The 21197-nt window shown below is 45.6% G+C and overlaps 1 protein-coding gene and 1 long non-coding RNA gene across 2 annotated transcripts in view; both read left to right on the top strand.

Annotated features, from left to right (window-relative positions):
* ZWILCH (zwilch kinetochore protein) overlaps positions 1–21197 on the top strand; it is a 176141-nt gene that overhangs the window by 75527 nt on the left and 79417 nt on the right. The gene's annotated exons all lie outside the window — the stretch shown is intronic.
* On the top strand, positions 7964–9443 carry LOC311442979. The gene is made up of 3 exons (XR_014696995.1): positions 7964–8115; positions 8226–8326; positions 8594–9443. It is a non-coding gene; the product is annotated as an uncharacterized lncRNA (long non-coding RNA).

Genomic DNA, 21197 nt, shown 5'->3' with positions numbered 1-21197 from the left:
GAGCAGGCTGCTCTGGCCGTGGTGGATGTGGCTGGGCTGCCTCTCTTGATTTGCAGGCTGCTAAATGTGAGCAGGGCTCCGAGCTGTCAGGCTGGAGAAAAGGCAGGCACCGTTTCCGAATATACAAATGCTCAACACATAAAAAAAAATATTTTTGTTTTAAATTCTAATAAAGGGGGGGAGGGAGAGGAAAGGGGAGTAATTTAGCAAGTGGGGATGTGGAGGGAGCCAGCCAGGCTGGGTTTGCTAATATCTGAACGAGGCTGCTGAAAAATGTCTTAAATCTGTCGGAAGGGCCTGAAAGCTCGACTCTGCCCACTTTAAGTTAGTGGTGACAGGATCGGGCCCTCCATTACTTTTTTATGTGGTGTTATAAATTACTTTCCCACGTTTCCAAAGACATTAACGAATCTTTTCAAGGCATGTTGTGAAAATCATTGTATGTGCTACAGAAACTACTTATCCATATGTACAGTAGGCTAGCGCACTGTATGGGCTTTTTCCCTTTGTTTTGCTTTTCCATAAAATGGGCAAACTAAAAATCTTTCCTCCCCTCCCCGCTTTGAATTTTTCCAGGTAAAATGATGACAGATGTCCTCAGCTCGGTTTCGTATAACATGCTGCTTACTGGAAGAACAAATATAGCTCCCTGCCCTTTCAGTGTAAACTTGGATTTGTTTTTTAGGTATTTGTAATTTCCTTTAAGCCGTTTATAAACAGGTTAGAAATACCATTTCATGCCGCCCGACTCTATTAATAATCAGAGGTCTTTATATGGGTTCTGTAGGATCTGTGAGGTTTGGAACAAACTGTATGGTAAACAAACATCTCCAAACTCTTCCTGCTGCAAAAATATTTGCTGTATTGTTTTGGTGTTCCTCTGAGTATTCGGCCTTTACTTGGAGCCTTGCAGTCAGGGATTTAACTGCTAATTGGGTTTTCCAGGAAGAGTATTTTATTTTATTCCCTTAGGGCACAAAAAGGAGTCGTTTTTGCAACAACATTTGTATTGCATTAAAAAATGAAACCCGTCACTGGCAAACTGTGAGAACCGAGGGTTTGGTGAGTGAGCCAGAGGGCTGCTGCCTGGTTTTGTCCTCCTACTGCAGTGACACAGCCGAGCCCAGGCAGCGGAGTGCTACGGGACCTGGTGAGCTCCAGAGGGTCTTTTACATCCCAGTTACTCCCTGACACCACGGAACTGGAAGGCTGTCTGAGTGCATGCCCCTGCTGCTTCCCGTGTCCTCTTCAGGCTCAGGTACCCAGGCCAGGCAGATTTGATGCGCTGCACCTGCTGCAGAGCATCGGGGGGACAGAGTGAGGATTTCTGGAGAAGGTGGGAGGTCGAGGGTTCCTACCGATGGGCTGGTGAGTGTTAAACCTGCATAAAGGAGGGGGCAGGAGGATGTGGGACAGAGCTTTGGACAGCGTTGGGCTGCTAGGGCTGTGTTACTGCTCTGCGTGCCTCCCCATGGGGTGTCCCGGGGACAACTCTCATTGTTCCAGTGCAGGCAGGGATGCAGCAGTCCTTTTTCAGGTTGTGGTCTCCTTGATCGCATTTACCAGTTTTACCCTGCTGTGACCGTACCATACCCGAGGCTGTCAGCACCCCAACAACCAGGGAAGCGAGCAGCCGTGCAGGGTGCGCTGTGAGGTTTCAGTGGCAGAGCTGGTGTCAGGACTTTGTGGCTGCCCGTTTCCATCCCGGGAACTCTGCAATTTGCTGCTTCCTCTGGCTGCAGCTTCTCCCCTCCCTCTCATCAGCACGGGTGCTCAGATTACCCTGGGAGCTGATTAACGTCCTCCCCCCTGGTTAGTGTTCAACCAATTTCGTGAGCTGACTCAGTTCACTGCAGGGTCAGGCCAGCAGCGACCGGGGCGAGGGCTGAGCCCGTGGCAGAGGTGGCACCCAGCAGGCGGTTCAGAGCCACCACTTGGCGTGCCAAGCAGATTGCTGGATTAGCTCTGCTGGAGGTTACCCCCGGTCTCTTTTAGGTAGCTGTTTGTAGCCGGGATTGCTCCATGGACCTTGTTTGCAGTCTGCTCCTTTAGGTCCTTGTGTGAACGCCAGGTCATGGTGAAAATGGAGCAGAGGGCTGGGGATTGCTGAGAGCGGGGTGTTTTGGGGCTTTGCCTCTGTGGTGGTCTCTTCTGCCCCTGCATTTGCTGGTGGCAATACTGCTTCTTTTGAGACTGTAAGAACACAAGAGAGGACTTTTCTAAAGTGCTACTTCTAAAGTGCTTAGCCATCCTCCAGGGGCTAAAAATGAAAAACCACCGGTGGCATCAACGAGATGAAAATTTGATCAATGCTAGTCCTGGCTGCAAACGGCCCCGTAATGTCCTTCTGGCTGAGATGGGCTGACTCGTATAACCCGAGGTGGTGCAGGAACCTGGGGGGATGCATGGGTGGGGACAAAGGGCGAGTGGAGGAATAATGAAAACCATGAATTTCAGCGTGGAGCGGCAGGCCTTGGGAGGATTTCTGGATGCAGGTTACAGACCTGTAGCCCAGTTTTTTTACTTTGCATTTTGTTGAGCAGTTGCTCACGTGAGTGCTCTCGTTAATTTGAAGTGAAATGTGAATCAAGAGATCCCTAGTATCAGTTGAGGACTGTAATATTGTTGCTCGCATATGTATATATATATATTTATTATTATATTTTTAATTCTAGCTTAGCATGTTGATAGGTAAGTTAGATCTAAGGCAGACAGTTGGCTGTTCCTGTTCTTACACCTCAAGCTCTCTGCACTCAGATGTAAACCTCTGCCAAATCCCCACCTTAAAAAAGCTGCAGTTATCACTTGGATATCAGCAGGTAAAAGTACTTTGGGCTTCAAGTAGGATGAGGGCTGTAGAAAAAAAAAAAAAAAGAAATCATTGATAAACTTATTTCTGTGACCACTAACAAACTTTGTCATTCACTCCACAAGATAAATGCATTGGGTTAAAGGTTTAAAATGTGCAGTTAATAGCTGACTGAGAGCAGGGAAGATGGTGGTGTTTGGGACTTCAACGTTTTTATTATCTGTGTTTGCTGTGGGCCCAGAAGCAATGGCTAACGAAACCAAAGGTTTTCGTTTATGGATAATTCCGGATATCTCCTTGGACAGAAAGGTGGAAAGGTCCTGAATACTGTTGCAGCAGATGGCTGCCTTACGACAGCACTGCAGTGTAGTTTGGTGTCACCAAAGAAGTTATTTCTAAGAAAAGACAGGGCTCAGCAGCACGGTGATGAGCTGGCTTTTACTGCTTTGTCCTCTCTACATGTAAAGTTCCGGCACCCACTTCTCTTCTCATTTATGTTCTGATTGGTGATAACCTTTCCATGAACTGTCTGGGGTCTTATGCTTTCACCTGTTTAAATAAATGACATTTATTAAAAAAAACAATAATAATAACACCAAACCCACATTGGTTTAGGGCATAAATCTACCACTTCAATTGCCTGAACCTGTCAGTGAATTTCTGACACCAAGTTATGTTATTTAATGAGTGCTATTAGGTAGTTCTGTCACTTAATAGGATTGAGGGTTGGAAATGCCATGTAATATCACTTCACTGGAGAAAAAATCAACAAACAGCCCTCACTGAAAACCTCACGTCCCCTTTGATGTCGGTCAGACCTGCTGTCACTTCAGAAGGGAACCCGCCGGGGCTGTTTTCACAGGGCTACAGCTGCCATTTGAGGAGGAGAGGCAGCAGTTATTCTTGGCGATTTTACACTTGGGGCACCCAAAAAAACAATTCTCCCACCATCTGACCGAGAGTGAGGAAATATAGAACAGTTATGGCAGAAGTTATAATTACATCGGTAAAACATCATCAAGTTCAAGGAGAGAGAAAGGCAGGCTCTGCACATGGAAAAACCCTAATGGCCATTCTTGTCATGTGTTTTCACTTATCCTAAGGCATCGCCTGAAATCCCTGCTTAAGTTTGGGGCTACTCCGTGTGCTGTAGATTTAGTGAGGTTCCGAATTTGTCTTGAAGAATCGCTGATGCTCACACAGGTGTCCATGTGGTTGCCCTCTGTAGGGGCTGCATCTCTGCCAGCAGGAGCGTTGATGCCTTGGAGAGGAAAATGGCCCAGCCTGGAGACAGGAGGATGGGAGCAGAAGTGCGGCTTCAGGTAGTGGTTTGGGGGCTCATGCCACTGGGCAGCTTAACCCCGTGCTCTGAGCTTAATCTCTGGGTGTGTTTCCCTGGGAGGAAGTCTCTTTTTGGCTGAGAAAACTCCTCACCTCACTCGGGAAGCACAAGAATTAGCGGACAACACAGGGAGGAGAAATAGATCCCGCTCACCATCCTTGCTGAGCAGCACACCAGGTAGCCTGGGACTGAGCGTGGCTGGTGGGACTGCAATCTGTTCCGATCCACAGTCCCATTCCCACCTTCCTGAAGGTGTCCAGAGCAAAGCAAAGGAGCTAATTCCCCTCTGCAGCAGCCGAGCAACTGAAATGGGGTTAAAAACAGAGAAGTTAGGTCCCCTTGGAGAACACAGTGGACAAAGGTGTCTTGCTGTTCCCATTAGATTCACTTCCAGTGATGAAAGATGAAAAGATAAAAAATGCAGGCTAAGTGGTGAAAAATGTATAAGAAAACATCAAATAGAGGCAGCAAAACCTTTTAAAAACATTGCTGTCGCCAGCTAGCTAGGTAGGTTGTATGTGAGCATATCGTAAGTGCTGTGCATGTGAAATTTACCTTCTGGAAAGGTAAATTCCAGAACTGAAATACGGCTCCCCTGAAGTCCCTGACAGAAGTCTCTCTCACTTCAGAGCAGTCAGGATTTCATCACAAATCCCACCGAGCCTATTTCAGGCTAGATAGGCCATGTACGGTGGGAACAAATAAGTCATCTGCAATGTGTTCAGTTTTTATAAAGGGATCTGGAAGCTCGGTAGGAGGTGTTCTTCAATCCTAACACACTTAGGAGGTTAAGATACACGTAACTTTTTCCTGTAACAAATCAGATTTGTCATTACTTGAATAAGTGCTGATAGAGACCTGGGAAGAAGTTAAATCCTCTACATGACTTCATGAAATAATATCAATGAAAATGCTTCAAAAGTGAATTAGGCTGCAATATCCTTACTTCATTTGTGACAACTGTTTTCCGAAGCCTGTGGCAGATCTTGGTAATAAAACTGGATCTAGGGACTGGGGGTTGTTCCAGGACTGGACTTCTTGCCTTGCGTTTTGGATGCTTCAGTTTTGCAGAACTTGAGGTGTGTTTTTTGTTCCTGTCTGACTGTTAATTAGTTAAATAGGTAGGTTAAAATCTCTGTCTGGCTGTTAATGAGTATGGCTGCAATTCACGGTGTTGCCAAGTGGGTTTTGTGACTTGAAAAAAAAGCAGGTCATGTAAAAAATGGCTTTGGCTTTGTCAAAGCCTTGAAAAGCGTGTGCTTTACTGTGGTTGAAGACATTAAAGCTGCATTAAAAGTCTCCTTTGGGTCAAAATGATATGTGCACTTGGAGAAGGAGAGCAAAGTCCCACGGTTTGAATCCTTGGTATAAAGAAGGTTTATTAAGTGCAGATCTTTTTTTGGACCTTGACAGCAGGATGGAAATAGAACGGGCCCACCTAAGCTTAGTGATGCCCTGTTGGGATAGGTCATTTTGGAATAAACCAAACACAACTTAAGCCAGCTTCTTCTGTTTGGAAAGCTGTACAGGACCCTGGTTTAAAACAGACCTCTTCTTTAGGAATTTTCTGTGGCAGGAAGTCTACTGATGTCTGATCTCAGTATGCGATTGTTGCAGCATTATGCACAGAGATCTCCACCGGGGGGTATCCAGATTAAACAGACACCTATTCTCTTGGATTTATTTCATTTATTTTTGCATTTATGGGCTCCTGGAATCTTGAGGGCAGATTGTTTCCCATCATTTAGGTGCTTAGAGAGTGAGATGCAGGAATAAGAAGCAGGTGTTGGTTTGCACTTTTCTCTTGGAAGACGTCTGCCCAGCTGGACTGACCGAGGTACTGCTTCATCAAATCACCTCGCACAAAGGCTGCTGCTTCCTTAGACAGTGCCCATTCATATTTTGACACTTGTTTTGGTTCTTTCACGTGAGAAAGCATCCAGTGTGCCCAGCAAAACAAAACCACTGCCATGCTGGACCTCAGCCTGACCTTGATCACCTCGACGAAACCACACTTAATGAGATTTCAGTTATGAAATCCATTTTAATAATGAGCTGAGAACCAAGTGTCCTTTGTTAAATGTCATCCCTGGACATCAGAGACTTCAAATGGGATCTCTGGGCATGCACAGCGTGTGTGGATGGCTGTGTAGGGCAGGTCTCACCTCCTGGGCAGGGACTGTCTGTGTGGGAAGGGCACGAGGGGGAGCCGTCCTGCAGCGAGTGGCAGCATCACCACACCATGCCTGTGTCTGAATGCTGCCAAGGATTTAGACCTTACCTTGTTCTGAAGAACACATGATGAGATTTAAATGGGATTTTCAAAAGCGTGGCACGAGCTGATGTAGCAGACAGGACCAACAGGAATTTGGGAAAGAGGAGAGTAGAGATATTCTATTTCTTAAGTGAATGAACAAAAGCTGTGGAACCACGCGCTCCTGAACACCGGCAATTATTTTCTTTTGAATCCCTGACTTCCTTGTCTTACGCCATTTCTCTTTGGCAGCCTTCTATTTCTTAAAAATGCATATTGCTTTGCAAAGGGAGTTAAATGCCCAAAGTATAAAATACTCTGCTCCTTCTCTGCCACTGGTACCTCAGTGAAAACTCAGCGGTCCTGTGTTGCAGCGAGCAGAGCAGGAATGCCTGGAAGGAGCACAGCTGGTGCCTGCGGACTGAGGACCAGCGGATGGCCAGAGTGTGGTGTGGGACACGGGGATACCTTCAACACCATCTGCAGCTACAGCTTTAGGAGACATCTCTCAGCTGTTGTGACACCAGGGTAATTTCACAAGCGGTGGAGTAGACACGGGTTGTGGCGGTGTGCTGACGAGGAATTCACAGAAGTCTGGGAGAAAGTTGGCCACTTCATCCTGGAGGAAGTGTCTGCCATCAGCAAATGGGAAATCCCATCCCGCTCTCTTCTTGCCCCAGCTCTTTGTTGTTGCCACCTCCCTTGCTCAAGCGTTATTCTTCATGGCAATGACCTGGATCACAAAAGGCATCCAGCTAAAAACTAAGCAGGTTAAAAAATAAAATAAAATAGAATCACAAGCTTGGACTCAGGCCAAGCTGAAGTGCCTCCGCAGCTTGCAGCTTGTAAGAGTAAAAGTCAGAACAGGGCTATTAAAACTTGCCCATAAAGATCTAGGAGGGAGCCATGCTAAGGAATGAATCACGGGAAGTTCAAAAGCCGACTTCTTTCCCCAAAAGGATCTGCTCCCAGAGCCGGTGACTTTGCCAGGCCGAACGTCTGAAGGGTGCAACCGCTCACCGGCACAGCTTCCTCGATGTGGGAGCTGCTCTCTGCCGCGGTGCATTAGCATTTTTTTCCATGGGCACAGGCTAGGAGAGACAGGTTTCTTCACATTCTCCCGTATCTGCCTGAGAACAGCCTTCAGGAGGAACGCTGAGACACCACAGACTTCATATGTAACAGCTTTGGTGTGGGAACCGTGATCAACTGCTCTGTAAGGTTTTGGCTGGCTGCCCAGCCTGCCGGTGTTTGAGTTCTTGGGATGTCCTTGCACAGGAGTTGGAGGCGATTTATAGCTTGTGTGTTGGGAAACAGCTCTCGTGTCAATCGTTTTTCCGAGATAAGTGGCGAACGTGGAGTCTTCTGGGACTTTTGGGCAGAAAGACTTCAGATTTTTGTTTTCTTTTGAAGAAACGAGGCAGCGCTCCCAATCCTTCTATCCCAAGTAGGAGGCATTTGTGTGTTGGACGAGTTTTGTTTCTGACAATCTGCATAAGAGAAACAAAAGAATTAGCCTGAACCCCCACCTCCTCCCAGACAGCCCTGCCTGAGCGCATTTTCGGGCTGCTTCTGCTCCGAAAAGATTTACGGCTGAGCCTCTCAGCTGTGCCACGAGGCTGAGGTGCTGGCTCCCAAAAACGCCGCTTCCAGGTGCCGAATGCGGCCCCGGTGCCTGGTGGCGAAGACCCCGAGCCGAGGAGAGTGGTGGTGAGTGGGGGCGTCAGCGTGAGGCTCCTGGGCCCCTTCCAGGCAGCCTGCGTGAGATTTCCTCTGGAGCTGCAGTCGGATTAGATACTCATCTTCTCTTCCTGTTCCAGGCCGTTGTTTAGTGTTGATGTGTCCTCTCACACGATCGCCAAGTTCCAGCACAGTGGTGGTGAAGCCAGTCCTGCATCGGTGCTGGGATTTCTAAACTTTTGTAAGATAAGTTTAACCCTTGCTCTCCACTGGAGGTAGTGGCACGTGTGCCCCTAAATCTCTGTAAGTGCTTTACAAATTCCAGTGCCACAGGAAGCTAAAACCCAGGCTCAGGCGTGCCTGGAGGCTGGCACACATGGAGGCACCGTCTTCCTTCGGGTGCTGGCAGCAGAACAAGCCTGGCAGCTCGGTGATCTGTGCTACAGAAAGTGACCTGAGCCTGCCTCAGTTCCTGGGGATCCTCACAGTTGGGAGTTTCCCCTTCCAGAACGGGCCATGCCCTTCAATTCCAAGCTGACCTCTACATCACAATCGCTGTTCCAGCTCTTCTTTTCGCTCCCCTTCGGATGTGACGGGAGCAGAATGGCACACTGGTGAATGAGAGGAGTGCTGCAGAGGAATTTCAGCGCTGTGATATTTGCAGATAAAGTGAGCAAAAGAAATGCAAAGGGTTTTCTGTGCCCCGCCAGACAGGGGTCTGGCTGGCTGAAAGGAGCCAAAGACTTGCTGCTTTTGCAATGCACATAATTTCTCAGTTTTCAGGGATTTCCAGTGCTATGGCAAACGTTCCACATTTTTAGCAAATTTTGGATATGGCAAATAAGTAACTTGTGATTTAAATGAATCAAAATTAATTGAAGGCATATTTCCCCAAACTGTTCAGAGATTCTTGAGAAGTCTAATTATATCAGCCAGACCGCACCTCCGCGAGCCAAATATCCTTTATCCTAAATACAGCTAGGAAGAGGTTAGGCATGTGACACGGCTCTTGCTATTCAGAAGCTTTTGTTTCTTGCAGACTTTGTAAATTGTTCTTCTGACTGTCTCTGTGGATTTCACCACAGCTTGTCCAGCTGAGCAGGTTAGGGAGATGCTAAGAAGGTGCTAAGGGAGGCAAAAGCTTATATTGTAAGGCAAAATACTTACATCATATTAACAAAAAATAATGTTAAGTATTATGCATAAATATTTAGCTTATATGTTTTCAATAGATCATCATTTACATGACTGGGTATAAAACAACTGAAAAAAACCTGGGGCATATGAAATGGAATTTAATATTCCTCTAAAAACGTAAGCGGCAAAATTTATCATAAATGGCTATTGTTATGTAAAAGGACCAAGCTTCTTTTGCTGTTTTGTGGCTGGGTTGTTTTTAATCCTTGGAGATGCAATATATGCATACACCATGGTTGGTTATCAACGTAGATTTAATTTCCTTGTGTTTGCCTGCTTAGTGCAGACTCATTACTTACCAGTAAAGTCCTTTGTTGACACAAAAAGACATGGAAAATATGATTTTTATTTTTTTTTTATTTTTCTTTATTTAAAGCCTTGTATTTGTATGAAATGCTTCTCGTTGGTAAAACAAAATAAGCAGCCCAGAAGCACTGGCATGCAGAATTTCACCGTTTCTTACACGGTGCATGTGCCGCAGCACAGGGGACCACATAACCACGTAATGAGGAACCTAACACATTTTAAAAATCCAATGACAGGACCGATGGCTCGATGACTTAGAAAAACTTTTAAAACTCCTTGTCTGATAGTGCGAGGGTGAGTAACTCTACTAAGCTTTGAAATGTATTTCCTCTAGAACAATGTGCTCTGGTCCTTTAAAGTGCAAGCCTTTGATTCATTGAAAGGGCTCTGCTGACTTCTAAGGAGGGGAGTTAGGAGTGAAACTGGAGTTGGAGCGTTGACCTTGGTAAAGGCCCTGTATCTACAAAAGCTTGTTGCAATCAAAAAACTAAAGCAAACCCACAAAACCCCTCCCCCAAATCCCCAGCACTCTGCACAGAAGAGATGTCAGCCTTCGCTGTAGTTTTTATCATGACATCCCCAAATGGGACTGTGGCCCCATTGCTGTTGTTTGGGAAACGATAATATGGACGTGTTCTGTAGGAAAAAGATAAACATTAAAAAAAATCTGTGCTAATGTACCTCTGGTGTCAGTGTGCAAAGTGCTGGCGTGGGTAACGCTGCTTTACTCCTATTTTCAGCCTCAGAAGGACAAGACATAGGCTTGTTTCTGCATGACTGTGTAAAGAAATGATCATGGAGAAATGCAGCTGAGTGACGAGTTTCACACAATCAGATCCAAGGTCATTTTCTTCTCTGGCAGGTCTGTGACTTGGGGCCAGCCTCGAGGAAATTCTGTCTTCTCCATGTGAGCTTAAGTCAAAAAAGGAAGCATTTAATCAGGAGACAGGCACATTTTTCCACTGAAATAAATTAAAGCACAAATTAAAGCAGCTTCAAGCTGCAGCCACGTGCTTTGCAACACCTCAGAAGGGCTCAGTGCTCACAGCCTTACAGAAACTCTGAGTTTGGAAAGATCTCTAGGCCTTGAGTCAAACCATCTGTTCAGAGCTAACTTCTGAGCTGGAAATCCCGCACGGTGTTACCAGGTGGGTTTCAAAAATGCAGATCTGGAGGCTTTATAACCTCCTCGGTCCGTGTTCCAGTGCAGAACCACTGGCACTATAAGGAACCTTTTCCTTCTGCCCTGGCAGGATTTCCTACGTTGCCTCCTGTCCTTTTGCTGAGCACCTCTGAGAACATCCTGGTTCCATCACCTCTGGCAGGAGTTCAGGCAGGTGAGGAGAGCAAATGTGATGCCAGCTCATCCTCTCTTCTTCAGGGATTGATGTTTGAAGGTGCTTTTCATCTGCAAATTGTAGTGCTTCTGAAAATGCCTTTCAGAAGGAAATCACCTCTGTTCCAGGGCCTTTCTAGACCTTGGGCTGCTGTCATTTGTGTATGAGCTGTGCTGAGCTTGAGGATCTGGCATTAATTCAGCTGCTGCCTCAAAATCCTTAAAGCACTCAGGAGAATTTAAAAAAATATATTAAAAAAAGGGATTGGTCTTTCCCTCTCTCCTCATCTCCCTTAATAGCATAGATGATTTCTCCTACCCTTAACCATTCTTCTTCCTCAAAGCCAGAATAAATTCTGCAGTTTTAGCACTGTTTGGGAAATGTATCCCTAACGCAGCACTTAGATTGTGGCAGTAAACAAGCATAGTTTCAGTTCATATCCCTTTTTTGACTGTGAAGCAGGTTTTCGGACTCAGATGGGAGTACCTGCGTGACGAGGAGCACGTGAGGGGTATTTGGTGACCGGTGCCTGAGGTCATAGCTCCTTCCCCTGCGTGGCCTCTGCCTCTGATGCGGTAAGCTGGTTAGGAGGATCCACACATAACATAGTGCTCACTCTGTTTGGGAGCCTAGCGTGCTACTCGCTGCTAAATTTACAGAGAAGAAAGCTGCTGCGTGCCAGAATTACATAAATTCCGCTGGTTTCCTATAGACTAAACCTCATATTCACTAGGTATGATTACCTCATGCTCACCTCTGCACCTGGGGAGTATACAAGGCCAACAAACAGACAGGCCGAGCCAGAAAAAAGCTTCCTGGTTCCTGAAATGGCTCTGCTTATTCAGTGAAACGCTGAATGGTGCACGAGGTCAGGGTGGGGGCACGTGTGGGGATCTGGAGGCCTGGCCCTGGTTATTGTGCAGTTCAGCCTCCGGCTCTGGGTGCTCAGGGCCTTGCCCCGATGAGGTCTGGCTGCTGGAAGGGATCGAGGTGCGATGCACAGCGTGGCTCTGTGTGAAACGGTGAGAGTGACTGCGTGGGTCCCAGCTTCTCCAGGATAAACTCAGGCAGCAGAAAGCTCCTGTTTTGCTAACATCACTGTTACACTTCGCTCTGGTGGTGCACCAGCTCTGTTTCCTGCTTACATCTCCACGTGCACACGGGGAGTCCTGTCTGCAGGGGGAGATGAGACATGAGGCTTTCTTTGCTGAAAGGCAGCAGGTGCAGGCAGAGAATAATGACCAACTCAGGGAAACTCTCTGTTAAAAGAACTGCCTTTTCAGCCCAAACAGGGGCTTTCACAGGCAATTCTTGTTTGTGTTACAATGTTTTTTGCAAATGAAAGCTTGATAGATTTTCTTTTTTAAATCAAAATATGTTTTTGAGAAAGCAAAAGACCCCTTTTACCTCCCATTACATAAAACTTACTGTCTCCCTCAGCTGTCCAGAGAGCTCACAGGCAGCAGTGACTTCTCTTTATATGGAACAGAAAGATGATCTGTAATGAAGAGCACTGCCTTTTCATTTTTATCTGCTCCATTTTTGCAAGGTATTTTGAGCTGAGCAATATTAGAGGCAGCATGAAATTAGGTCAGGCTACAAAATACCCTGAGTGTACCCATAGGGCCTTAAAGGAAGTGCCAAGTGTCTCCAGAGCCTTGCACCTTGCTTGGCCTCGGCCTGCTGGTGACTTCAGGATGCACAGTCCCTTCACACTCATGACACCAGATCTCTGCATGTTCAGAAGCTGCTTTCCCAAGGAGAAGTTGTTTTTCATGGTCTCATTTGCTTGTCTGTGTATCTGTCCCCCTCCCTCATCATGTGGAACCCGCTCCCCGAAGGGAGTTTAACTGCGCAGGGTCTGTGACACAAGGAGGCTCACCACTGAGGGAGGCGCCTTAAATGCCTTGGCTCTGACCTGGCCTCACACCTTGCTAGCCACCCGAGGACCCACACGAGTGAGGCAGTGCGATGTCTGAACCACAGGCTGCGTCATAAAGCAAAATCCATCCAAGTTTGCTTAATTCCTGTGCTCACGATCTGTTTTACTTTCACCCGGCTGCCTTCCCGGTTATTGCTCCCGAACATTTTTGCCACGCCCTCCTTCTCTCTAACTCTTTTCAGTCCTTCCTGGAAATGTATCTAAGTCATTAATTAAATCACTTAATGGGAGCATCAAGATAGTTGCAGGATATAACGAGCGATCCTATTACTGTGACCGTTGTCCTGCCTTCTCCGGTCCCCACCCACCTCTTTCATTTTTGCTCCTGCGGCCTGTTGTATCATGTCTCCGCGGAAGATTACCATTTCAAGGCAAAGACTGTGCCATTGTTTTCTGAGAACCACCCAGGATAGCTAGGGGAGCTCAAGTAATAATAACTATTATTAATAGTGTGGTAGAGGGTGGAATTTGGCTGCCGTCTCCTTTTTGTGTGCAGGGCTTTACGCTGCGATACATTGCTGTGCTCCAGCGTGTGCTTGCCCCTGGAAAACACAGACTATAGGGACTTTGCCTCGGCTTTTAACGTTCCTGAAAATATTTTTGAGTCAATGCAGCTTGAAAATCTCATTTGAAGCGAACTCCTTCTGTCCCCGTGGCATATTTGCCCCAGGGATGTGCCAGCAGGTTGACTCGAGCCAGCGTTTGGACGACGAGCAGCACTGGAAGCCGCGGCCCAGGAGCAACGTGCTCCCCGACCGTCCCTCTCAGCACGCCTCTTCCCTTGCTGACAAGCTGCTGGAAGACAAACGAGACAGGCTGAGGCTGAGCAAGCACCAGAAGTGCACACAGTGTGTGTGTACGTACCACCGCTCCTCAGCCCCAAGTCTCACCTACCCTGGCAAGCAAGATTTTTTTACATAATTGACTTAATTAGCTCAATCGAACTAGGGATTGCGAAATAACCTGGATACACAAATTTCTTCCAGGATGGTACTGTACGCGTTAAATGGGATAACAGCTTTTCTTTAGTCACCTGCCAAACCCTTGGCTTGGTTTTTATCGTGACTTGAAAAAGAAATGACATCATTAATGCAATAATAACAAATCATTTCTATGTATATCAGGGGATCTTCCGACTGGATCATTTTAATGATTGCCCTCCAGCTCACTTTTTCTTTCAGACATCATCTTCATGTCTAGTAATAACTATTCATTCACTTCTTTCTCATTGTTTTGGTTCTTGGTAAGGGAAGCAAAAAGGGCAGAACCCTTCAGAGGCATTCACATCCAAATAAATCAATGATTGCATTACCTCTGAGCAGGTTCTTGCAGCTTTGTGTAATGTTTATTGTTTTATTTATTTATTTATTTTTTCTTCTGAGCTTCTGAGGTTTGGAATGCAAAGCATTCCTTTGTTGGTAGTATTGTTGGTACTATTTTTAATACCCAGACTACTTTATGCTTTCTATAGAAAAGCAACATCTCTCACAGTTCGTTCAGTAGAATACAAGGTTTGCAGCATTGTCTGAAGTCAAATAAAATTTATTGGAGCCTGTACATCTTTTGGGGAGAGATTCCTATCAACAGGGACTAGAACCAAATCTTTTGACCTCTTTTCTTGAGTATGCCTTTAAGTCACCGTCTGACTCCGGTAATTTAATTAACTTTTTAGCACTTGCCTGCAAAACAGGGATGATTATTTTCATCCTCACCCAGAATTGTTACGACGCTTAATTAAGGTATGCCTTTAAAGTACTTTCCTTAATACACTGCAGCAGATTAATGTATATCACATGCGTTACATTTAAGTAGCTTTTTACCAGGAACATTATGTGAATGGATACTTTGAAAAAAAACCTTAGTGTGCGTCTCTGCTCATGATAGTGTTTTACGTCAACTCACTTCTTCGAGTCAGAAATTTAAATGTAGTAATTAATGTCTCCCTGAGCCTGAAAGCCAAGGCTCCACGATTAACAATAACGTGCAGGTGATAATTAAGCTTGTTTTATATATCCTGCTTCTAGAAGCTGATAATGCAGACAATCCGAGCTGCCTGGTCATAGCTGATATTTAGGGAAGGGCAGCAAGGAAGCTCAGTTTTGAAAAAGATGATGTAGTCCCGCAGGAATGCAGTCATCTGCAAAGTACCTATGATAGATGGGGAAAAAATGCTTCATTCTTCCATAACCAGGTCTCTCCAATGGTTCCCTATGATCAACATAACACATGTCAGAAACGGAGTTGACGTGGACTGAGACTTGGCAGGTCCCCCAGCCAGAGCATCGGCCATCTAGTGATGCGGAGAGCTGGCAAGGTGCTCGGCCTAGCAAGGCAGCCCACACTTAGGTGATAATTTATGGCTACCTGTAATCTCCTCTAAATAGAAACCATTCATATTCTCGCTAGGGAAGCTAGAAATGACCAGACAATGTGAGTTCAGCCAAACCAAAACTTCATATAACTTTGCAAAAGGCAAACGCTCTCTGGTACTGACATTAACAATGGTATGGGCTCTTAGAAAGTGGACGCTTTTAGGATTTATTTTAATACTGTTTGCTTGTGTAATTTCAGAAACTGGCAGTTTAAAAGAACTGAGACCGAGCTTTAACTCTTGGACTTTGATTCTGTTTATTTAAAGCATAAAAATAGACTCAGCACCAGCCCAAGGCGGCCCAGCGCAGTGCAGTGTTTGTGCCCTCCCAACGGGTGACTTGCTGATAATTCCCAACATGTGCGATACTGAACTTATTAGTCACTGATGCTATCGCGGCGCTGCAGCGTTTGTGCAGACACTCTCCTCGCCCCACCCTGTGGTTTGGCATCGCTCTGCCCTTCCCTGGTGTGCTCCTGCCTCCGCCCTGGGAGGTGAATGGGGAATGGCACCGGCAGGGCAGGCCTGGAGGAGAGGCCTGGGCTGCATCAGGCCGAGGTGCTCGTCCTGCTCCTCAGCACAGGGCCACGGCCAAAGGAAGCTGGCGTGGGCAAGAGGCAGTGGATATGGGGAGGTGTTTTGCTTCGGGAACAGTCTGAAGTAGAGCAGGGGCTGATCTCAGTCCTGATCCTGGGACTGTGCCACCTTGCGTGGATGAAGACTTCCAGGAACAGGTGTGAGGCTTCCTGTGAGATCAGATCAGGTCATCACAGAATGAGCTTTTGTACAGGAGAAAGAGAGTTCTCCATTCACAGACCCTCTTCTCTTTCAAAGATTTAATATTTCCATAGTTGGCACCGTAACTAATTCAAATGCTATGGTCTGCCTGTAATCACACACTGCAGCTCATAGATCCAGCTCGAGAATCTCGGTTTAGATCTACCTTTTCCTTGAACCTAATTTATTTATATGCTGAGATCAAGGATTCCACATGAAATTTCCTTAATTCTGTGGGTGCTGATGTCTAATTCTGGCCTGAGCTATTCTCTGCTCTGCCTGTCTGTCTGTACATGCTGTGAGTCTTTCCACATATGCATAGTTGTGTGCTGTTTTTTAGGAATGTTCATCATTATCACCACGGAGAAAGTGCAATACTGCAAGGGGACAGGGATTATTTATTATTTTTTCTGTACACACAATAATGTAATACAGCCTTTAGGTATCACTGAAACTCAAATCATTAATTCCATAAAGTTTAACCAGTGAGGAAAACTTTACTTGGTTCACGGTTCCTTGTGTTTGATTGATTTCTCTTCTGTGGAGCAACAGCTTCTCCACAATTCTTCCCTTCTGTCTCTCTTTTAAGTTTTCTTTCTCTGTAACCATTAAGCAGTTCCACGTGGAGATGAGAAAACTTCACAGGCAATAAAGCTTACATCCTGCAAATCTCCCTTCTTCCAAATTTTAATATTGAATTCTAATTCAATATTAAAAACATCTAAAGGAGGGGAGGCACTGTTGAAATATTTTGGGCTACGCTTAGGAATGGACACAGGGATTGGATTTGTTCAACAAAATAATCTTTACAATTTTAGCAATGGCTCAGTTAATGAATCTGAATCCAGTGGAAGTATTGAAATTACCTTCTACGACTTTTGGAAAGCTGCTGGTAAAGTTAAAGTCATATGAAAAACATCTTAAAAGCAGAAGAGACAGTGGCACCTGCCACTGCCTTTTGTTACCTGTGGAAGTCCTTCTCTCCAACCACTGACCTTCAAAAAGATGCTTTTCCTTGCAAAAGGGAAACATCTGTTTCTCATGTAAGTTAATTCTTAAACTTAGGACACAGAGCAGAAATATTTGTCAAAAATAGGTTAGGAGCAAAGAGTGGAAGGATGGGTTTATGCATCTGTGGTGGAAACAAGATGATACTTTCAAATCACGTAGATGAATGCTGATCTTAGGTTGGAAAATACTGTATAAGAAGCATGGGATTGTTTGTGTGTTTGTAGGTATTTGTGTGTATGTCATTGGTAATTGTTTCTAGTAGGCTATGGTTTGGGAAATGCTAGCCTTTGCATTGCTAGTCTCATCCTCATATTTATTTAAGGCAGTTGCCATGTTTCTAGTACTTGTTAACTCACAGAAAAATGTTCCAGTTACACTTCCTTACCCTGTTGTACTACACCTGCCATCACAGCACCCATACAGTGTAGTGCTCCTGGGGTTGTCCTTTAAGAAAAAGATTGAATGCAAAACCAAATAACTTTAAAGCACATCTACAGAACATCCTAGTCTATACAACAGGCTTATAACTCTGCTCGATGAGCAATGAAAACTGAAGTCTGATGTCATATGAGCGTTGTCAAAGCAGTGAAAAAGAGCACATGAGTGCACAGTTATGTTATTTAAATATCACCAAGTCCCTGCTTAAATGTAGGCAGCAGCATGCAGAGTTTTGTGGTTCTTTATGCCTTAAAGGAAAACCTTGTAACTTGTTTTTCTTCACGTTGCCATAACACTCTGTATCTTAGCAATAAATATTGGGGAGATTTAGTGTTATCACAAGAAATTTGTGCTCCAGAGATTTACTGTTCCACTCCCACAGTACCCTTAAACCCCACGTCAGTAGCAGGACAGCAGTTTCTGGCCTGTGTTAGGACCAATTTACCTCATTTCCTCTGCTTCAGCAAAGTGAGATTGAAGAGGTTAGCAAAATAACAAAAATAAAAACAGGGGGAAAGCTATTGCTAACCTCTGCGTGTGACGGTCTCCGAGTCACACTTCGGAACAAGCCCAAAGGGTTCTGCTCAGGCAGGGCCCCGCTCAAATTCATGCTTGTCACCGTTGTCATGTCTCGTCTGGGTGTCTTTAACATGAAATAAAATATTACCGAGTTAAGGATCAAAAAAGTGAAAAATGCACTCGTCTGTGTCCATGACTCGTGCCAAAGAATTTTTCGTTCCTACCTCAGCTCTAATTTGAAACGTGTTAAATAAAAATCTCCAGGAGAGTGTTCGCAATAGATAGGCGTGTTCAGGTCAGCATCCCGTCTGGCATCGCCACGGACCTCATCTCTAATTACTAGAGAAATAGTGAGTTAGCAAGTTAAAATACACAGCGACTGTGACCTAAATCATTTCCATTCTGGATCCTGGCTTGAAATAAAGAGGGCTTTTCATTAGCGTGGCACAGATTTAGTGTCGTGGGACATGGAGCTTGTGCTTCAGAGGAAGTGCGGTCAATGGGCCATTAAGTTTTGAAACAGGAGGCAGGCATCTTCTAATCTCGGTGCTGTTGACAATAAATATTGGGGAATAGCTTAATATAGATTCACGATAGCCATGCCAAAGTCGTTCGAGTAAACTCTGACTTGTAATACTACGAACGTGCACGCACTGCATTCACATAATGGAGGGATCGCGTGTGGGTCCCGGAGGAGATCTTTCCTTTCAGCCCTGGAAGATGAGAAACTGACTGGGAAATCTAACCCCGTGGATAGATTGAGGAGCAATTACTTGTGTTGTGGGGATTTGCTTTTCCCCGGTTGAAAATAAAAATGTTAAAATTAGAAAACCGTTCCTGAATTTTGGCAGTTTCCCATTTAAAAACAAGTAAACAAACAACCCCGAAACGGAGATGTGCACCAACAGCTAGTGGCAGCACTAATTACCGCCTTCCTCCATCTTTCCATGTGGCCATGGCTGTACTTGCAGGTGATGAAGGGGTTCATTTGCCATAGGTTTTTGTGATTTCCATCAGCTTTTTTATCTGAACACTTCACTACGATGTGTTTTTTTCCGCTGTCTCCAATGAAAAGGGGATGTTGTTACCCTCATTTAAAAGTGGAAGCTGGTAGCTCAGGATTGTTTTTTAGAATAAATATATTAAGAAATGAAATAAATTGATAGGGATACCTAGCCTGAAACAGCTGGACTTGGTGTTTTTTGAATTTGTGGCATTAAAAACTTTTAACAGATAGTTCACCTCTATGGCATGTGCCTGATAGACTAGATCAGCCATCTGTTCGAGGCTAAGAGCAGCCTCTATCTTCGTGAAATTTGTTGCGTTGTTCCCAGTGCATTTTACCACTTCTTCAACAAAAACGCTTCTGTGGACAACAGTTTGCCTCACTGCCTCCTGGAGCCACATCATCCTGTGAGCAGATCCTGTGGAAAAATAGCACGTAATCCTGTAATTAGACTGTGTCATAATGTACACACTCCGAGAGGTCAAACAGAGGTTGAGCAGGCAACCTTATTTCTGTCATTTCCTTGCTTTTGACTTTGCAGCCTTAAAAAATATTCTTTTCACAGTTTCTGTATGAATCTGCATCAGTCAGGATCCTCCTGTTGCATGCTACCTAAAAGGACTGTCCATCCAGCCTCTGCCTCATGCAAAGGCAGGATCCTCACTGACCCTATCCCCGCAGCCTCCCGATGTGCCTGGTCCGATCAGTGGCACTGCGTCCATGCCGAGTGTCCTGCTTTCTGCTGTGGGTTGTGGTGGCAGCAACTCTGCAGGGGCAGCATAAAACCTCACAGACATCTCCACATATATATGGGCACACAGATATGGGTAGAGATGGATAGAGATGGAAATACGTAGATGGATATCAAAAGAAAAAAGCTACAGCTTGATCAACTTATAATTATTTCTCCTGGTTATTTAACTCTCAAAGAATGCAAAACTGCTTCTCTGTTAAATTACATTAAAGTCTGGTTTTCTTCACGACTGGTTTTGCCTGGCAGCCTTCCCTCACGGAGGTAGGCCCCACGGGAGGAATGTGCTCATTGCATGTCGGAGGAGCGGCCGGTCTCACTGCCCAAGCGCCGAGCCTTTCTTGTTTCTTTAATTTCAAACTCTCTTCAATGGATGAGATTTGCTGACAAACCAAATGAGGAAGGAGCTGCACGTGGGCTGAGTCTACCTGAGATCCAGAGTACTGGAAGAAGCGCTGCTTGTAGCTCAGGTAGGAGCTCGGGGAAGAGCACGGCTGCATCCCTCCAGCTGCTCCTCGCTCACGAGTCTAAATGCCGCGACTTCGTCCAGCCACCCGAGGAGCTTCTGGCTGAGTGTGCATAGTAACAAATGGAGGCAGTAAATAGCTTTTAGCTGGCCCTAATTCATGCGGTATGCTCAGAAATGTCATGGCTCGGGGGAGGTTGGCACATCTGTTTGGAGATATTTGCTGCTTTAGTCCTCGCCTTGTGCGTTTGTGCCGGCGCTGCTCTAGGCCTCGTACGGCGGAGCTGCTCTGCGCTTCCACACAGCACAGGGATTCGAGGACAATGTTTACCAGATGCTGGGCAAACAGAAGTTACCATAAAAATGAAGTTCCACAGTGTTGGAGGAATCATTTTATGGGGCTGGAGTAATACCACGGCTACCTCCACTACTGCTAGCAGCAGTTTTTGCTTCAGGCCAGCAAGTCCACCTGGTGACAGAGGATGAAGAGCACCTGGGATGCAAACGGTGCCACCTCGGGTAGTGGCATCGCTCTCAGGTTCCAGGGTGAGTTTACTGGGAGGAATTAGGACGCTATAGCATCCCCTCTGCCTCCAAATTATTGAAGCATGTATCCGACAACGTGACAGGAAAGCAGCTGTGGGAATGCCTCACCTCCCCATGGTACCCCATCCTTGCGCTCATGGAGCCAACCAGCCAGCTGTCCACCCTCGCTGCCTTCTTCATGCTGCAAAATACATCAGGGTTATTTTTCGTACATGTGAGCATCTCAGTGTGTGCCACACTTACAAAGAATTTTGAAAATAGATCTGTAAGGCATTAGCTGTGCAGCTGTTTTAACAAAGTTTCCTGGACTTTGCCCATTAAAAAAAAAATACTGAGGAAAACACTGATACTAATGGGAATTAAAAAACTGAAGTCAGGAGAGTTTGTCTAAGTGAGGACTAAGAGGAGAAGAGCCAACATTTGCAAGCAGAAATTTTGCTTGGCC

This window comes from Aythya ferina (assembly GCF_964211825.1).
Source record: "Aythya ferina genome assembly, chromosome: 11".
Lineage (NCBI taxonomy): Eukaryota > Metazoa > Chordata > Aves > Anseriformes > Anatidae > Aythya > Aythya ferina.
This window is presented reverse-complemented; position numbering and strand designations above follow the sequence as displayed.